This window comes from Myotis brandtii, unplaced genomic scaffold, assembly GCF_000412655.1.
Source record: "Myotis brandtii unplaced genomic scaffold, ASM41265v1 scaffold266, whole genome shotgun sequence".
Lineage (NCBI taxonomy): Eukaryota > Metazoa > Chordata > Mammalia > Chiroptera > Vespertilionidae > Myotis > Myotis brandtii.
In genome coordinates, this window is record NW_005360124.1 from 10,313,163 (window position 1) to 10,319,007 (window position 5,845).

General features: G+C 41.8%; 1 long non-coding RNA gene across 1 annotated transcript in view; it reads right to left on the reverse strand.

Annotated features, from left to right (window-relative positions):
- Nucleotides 1–625: 625 nt before the first annotated feature.
- LOC106726456 overlaps nucleotides 626–5,845 on the reverse strand; it is a 55,906-nt gene continuing 50,686 nt past the window's right edge. Inside the window, exon 4 of the long non-coding RNA XR_001362532.1 lies at nucleotides 626–681. This is a non-coding gene — a long non-coding RNA (uncharacterized LOC106726456). The remainder of the gene's footprint in view (nucleotides 682–5,845) is intronic.

Genomic DNA, 5,845 nt, shown 5'->3' on the forward strand with positions numbered 1-5,845 from the left:
CTTTGATATGCTCACCTAGGAAATGACAACCAAAAAGGGCCTAGGCTCTTGGATGTCTCACCAGCAGCTCAAACTCAGTACATTCAAATTAAAATTCTTTCTCTCCTCCACCAACTTATTCTCCCTCCAGTATTCCCAGTCTCAGCAAAAGCACCACCAATCACTGAAGATATCAATTTATTCTTTCCCCCATCTTCTATCTTCCTCCCATCCCAAACGATCTCTTAAGTCCATTCTTTAAATCCCTGAAGTGATTCTGGAATCCACTGCTGCTGTGTTCATTCTGATTGTCATTGTCTCTTAAACTACTGGCACTTGGATTTGATGAATTGCTCCCTTGGAATCTGCTCTTATAAACCTCCAATCCATATTTGTTATGGCAAGCCAAATTACTATTGTAATATAAAAAGCTAATGATGGTTTAAATCTTTCAATAGCTCCCTGTTGCCTTAAATAAAGCCAAATTTTTCATCTGGTCTGGAAGATTTTTCTCAGTATAATCTCAATCCACTTTCCAACCTCCCTCATCACTATGACCATGTAGTTGAAGTGTCAACTGTCCCCAAAGTACTCAGGTTCTCAAAAAAAACCCCCAAAAAACTCCTTGTTACACTGTACCTTCTCCTCATAAGTCCTACATTTGAACCCCATCATTATCCCCCGGGTAACTTTCTCCTTAATCTGAAAGACAAATTCAAATGCCACATCTCAGTCAAGTTTCCATTGATAATCCCCAACAACCTAGTTGAGTCTTTGTATTTCCATACCAGTTAATAAACTGTAGTTATACCAATATCCCAGTATATTATGATTATTTTCTTACTAAGAAACTCTTTGATACATTAGATTGTACCTTCCTTGTACCTCCAGTTTCTAATACAATGTCTGACACAATAGTGTTTGTGATTCAAACTAATTATCCCTCTTGTAGCGATAATAAATATGAATAATTTTCATGTATAATCTCACTTAAACTTCAAGCTATAAGAAAAACAGATTGGTTATCAAGCAATATACCATGACTGCTAAATACATAAAATGTAAATTACATAAGAGCACTGTTTCCATGTATCTGTCAGGCAGTAGGTTATGCAGATCATGTAATAAGCACAGGACAAAGTCAACTTGGTACATACAAAAGCTTTAAAAAGAACGTTGTAATGTAAAGCCAATGACCAAAGAAAGCAAAAGTGCTTTTTTAAAAATGAGAACCTGCAGGATCTTTGCCTTGGAATATATAAGAGGACATAGTCAGGGAAGGACACAGTTCAACTCAAAGAAAGAGTCAATGTTCGAGGGCAACCAAGTGGATAGAATGGTAACCATGGGTGTTTTATAGCACTGTGAGATAGCGTTAGACAGTAGATGTTGTAATTATCACTATCTTGTTTGGAGCCTTTTAATATCTGCAGCCATCTGGAGATGTTAAAAGCTCCCAAAACAGCCACTATTTGAAAGTATGCCTAAAAGGTAGAGAAGTAATTGAGGAAGAATTGCAGAAAGTCATTTTGAAATTGACAGCCTGGATTTAAATCCCAGCTCTGAACTCACTACCTGTGTTAACCTTTGGCAAGTCCCTTTAACCTTTGTTCTAAGATAGGACAGGACCTACTTCAGAAGATCACAAGAGTCAAGCTGAAAGTGCCTGGCTTGGAGTAAGCCCCTATTAAATGTTACCTGCTGTTATTTGTTGATATTATTGTATTATTATGGCCCATAGTGAGACTAATGAGCTAACTTCATTTTGTCAGCTGTCCCTGCCACTGCTGTGATCTCCTAAAACTGATAGTTTAACTTACCTAGTTCTTGGTTCCTCCACTTCCATGAAAATCCTCTATATGGTTCAGAGAAAAAGAACAGAAACCTAAACTCAGCTGAGTTCATTTTTCTTCTCTCTCCAAAAGTCCAAAAAACACAGCCTTGCTATTGTCATTCTCCTATATGTGATTGAAAATACACTTTTGCTGGAAAAATCAAATCTAAATATCTGTGGCTAATAGGTGTCCCTACAGAAGCCTGATGCAAACAGAAAAATCAAGTAATAATCATGATGTTTGTTTGGGTGGTAAAGTAGAGTTTAGTTAAGGACATCTGGTGAAACTTGCAAAACACTACCTGGGGAAGCAGACAGAAGAAAAACACAGGGGAAGAAAATGACAACTCTATCAAAGATACCTACAAGTTGAATAGATTAGGTCTAAGTTTAGGTGCATGAGGCTGACAGGATATATAAGGACACATGAGAGCATTAATTTATCTGACCAAAGTTAAATAAAGATCAAGGCCGAGCCCTAGCTGATTTGGCTCAGTGTATAGAGTGTCCGCCTGCAGACTAAAGGGTCCAGGGTTCAATTCTAGTCTAGGGCACATGCCCGGGTTGCAGGCTCAATCCCCAGTAGGGGGCATGCAGGAGGCAGCCAATCAATGATTCTCTCTCATCATTGATATTTCTATTTCTCTCCCTCTCCCTTTCTCTCTGAAATCAATAAAAATATTTTTTTTTAAAGATCAATGGCCGGAAATCCTATATAATAAAAGCCTAATATGCAAATTGTCCCCTCGATGGGGAGTTCGACTGCTCTCTATGACATGTGCTGACCACCAGGGGGCAGCGCAGAACACGGCAGGCATTGGCAACATGGTGCTGGCAGCAGGCAACAGTGGAGGTGCTGCCAGCCCCGATGAGCCCTGACAAGAGTGGGACCGTGGTGGGATGGTAGAATAGGTGAGCGGGTGGTGCCAGACCAAGGCAGGTGTGAGCGGGACCTGCTGGCCTGGCCGCGGTGGGATGGTAGAATAGGTGAGCGGGTGGTGCCAGGCCAAGGCAGGTGTGAGCGGGACCTGCTGGCCTGGCCGATCACCCTGCGGATGGCAACCAGTGGCAGTTTGGGGGGGGAGGGGCGAGGCACCACCCGGCTCCCAGGCACTGAGGGAGCTGGGTGGGGGCCTGATGACTCAGGTGGAGGGGAGCGTAAGGGGACCTGGGGGCCCAGGTGTTGCCCAGGGCCCAGAGGTCAGCTGGGACCTGCCCTTCCACGCCAGACGGTTGCGCTTCGATTGCCGGCCAGGCCTAGGGACTGCACCCATGCACAAATTTCGTGCACCAGACCTCTAGTGTTTATATGCATGTGGAATTCTGTGGTACATCCATGCTTTGCTTTGACAAGCAGATACTTGTGTAATTTGACTCCCAGGAAGTAAATAGCAGTAACTTATGACTCATAACATAATTGCTTTCATCCAAACATCAGAGTTTGACAGTTGCATATAGTAGGTATTAACACCTGCCTCTTGGGGACATTGTGATAATTAGTGTTTTCAACAATGTTTTGAACTGTAGAAAGCAAGAAACAACTGTAGGGTGATGTGTCATGATTAACAGAACAACTATTATTTATTTTTCTTGTAATCAAGGTCATCTAGTCCCAGGGGCTCCTTTTAACATACCTATTTAAGAATACCTTGATATTCCTCAGCCAAATAAAAGTTTCCAGACAATGGAATTCTTCCCTAAATTCAATCTAAAATCAATATGTTCCAAAATAATTCATGCCTCCTAAACACATTGAGGTCTGCTGGAAATCCTATATAATAAAAGCCTAATATGCAAATTGTCCCCTCGATGGGGAGTTCGACTGCTCTCTATGACATGTGCTGACCACCAGGGGGCAGCGCAGAACACAGCAGGCATTGGCAACACGGTGCTGGCAGCAGGCAACAGTGGAGGCGCTGCCAGCCCCGATGAGCCCTGACAAGAGTGGGACCGCGGTGGGATGGTAGAATAGGTGAGCGGGTGGTGCCAGGCCAAGGCAGGTGTGAGCGGGACCTGCTGGCCTGGCCGATCACCCTGCGGATGGCAACCAGTGGCAGTTTGGGGGGGGAGGGGCGAGGCACCACCCGGCTCCCAGGCACTGAGGGAGCTGGGTGGGGGCCTGATGACTCAGGTGGAGGGGAGCGTAAGGGGACCTGGGGGCCCAGGTGTTGCCCAGGGCCCAGAGGTCAGCTGGGACCTGCCCTTCCACGCCAGACGGTTGCGCTTCGATTGCCGGCCAGGCCTAGGGACTGCACCCATGCACAAATTTCGTGCACCAGACCTCTAGTGTTTATATGCATGTGGAATTCTGTGGTACATCCATGCTTTGCTTTGACAAGCAGATACTTGTGTAATTTGACTCCCAGGAAGTAAATAGCAGTAACTTATGACTCATAACATAATTGCTTTCATCCAAACATCAGAGTTTGACAGTTGCATATAGTAGGTATTAACACCTGCCTCTTGGGGACATTGTGATAATTAGTGTTTTCAACAATGTTTTGAACTGTAGAAAGCAAGAAACAACTGTAGGGTGATGTGTCATGATTAACAGAACAACTATTATTTATTTTTCTTGTAATCAAGGTCATCTAGTCCCATTGGCTCCTTTTAACGTACCTATTTAAGAATACCTTGATATTCCTCAGCCAAATAAAAGTTTCCAGACAATGGAATTCTTCCCTAAATTCAATCTAAAACCAATATGTTCCAAAATAATTCATGCCTCCTAAACACATTGAGGTCTGGTTTTTGCACCATTATCAATAACATTCTTGTTGCTAAATCCATCTAAATACTTCTTAATCCTCACAGCATTTGACATGGTTGACCACTACTCTCTTTCTTTAGCCAATCTTTTTAAAAATATGTTATTTACATGAAAGCATTATAGATTAATTCTTTTTCTTCATCTCGAGTTTCCAAAATTTAATGATTCTTTTTAGGTGACCACCATATCATATTCTTATGGGTTTGGTGCTGTTTTGGAGGTTCACTTTTGTTCATCCATGCCACAGTTTTTGTTTGTTTGTTTTCTCGCCTAGGCCCTGTTCTTTGCTTTCTAGACTCCCTGCTGCTGAGCAGTATCACACATTATGTGATTTCATATGAGAACCACAGACTGCTAAAGGAGCTCAAACAGGACCTAGTCATTATAAAGGGGATACTGTGGGATAGGTGGTATTTGAGTTGCTTCCTTAAAAATATGGTAAAAGAGGGCCATATGAAGTTTCTAGTATAACAGTGAAGTTGTGTTTGTGTAAATTATATCTCTTATCCTATGGTCTATTCCAGCTTACTCTTTATAAAAGAAATGATTTCCTCTGAAGGAAGTTTGTTAATTTTCATTCTAGTATCTCAAATCTAAATGAAGTTCATTTTAAAGAAAAAGATGCTCAACTTATTCCTTGCATTAAAATGTGTTTATCTGATTCAATAAGGCATCAAATTGAAAAGTTATGTGACTTCCTTAGACCATAAGTTTTTTCAAAGAAAAATTCTTCCATTTGGATAGAAAAGTGCACTTTATTTGTATTTCTTATATTCAAAAAAAATGTTGAAACCAAAAATTACACACCTTTTTTATTTTTAATCCTCACCTGAGGATATTTTTCCATTGATTTTTAGAGAGAGTGGTAGAGAAAGGGAAAGACAGAGAGAAACATCGATGTGAGAGAAACACATCTATATCGATTGGTTGCCTCCTACACGCACCCCCACCAGGACCCGGGCCAGGGAGGAGCCTGCAACGAAGGTACGTGCCCTTGACCAGAATCAAACCCGGGAACTTTCAGTCTGCAGGCCAATGCTCTATTCACTGAGCCAAACCAGCTAGGGCTACACAACTTTTTATAGTAAAAAGTTTAAGTTATAAACACAATTTTCAAGATATTAATATTTTAACAGAATTCTTTTGCATCACACACAAACAGTAAACATTTTAAATGGAGATCTAAAGATCAACCAAAGGACTTCTATGCATGCATATGAGCACAGCCAATGGACACAGACAGGGGGGAGGGGAGGTGAGGG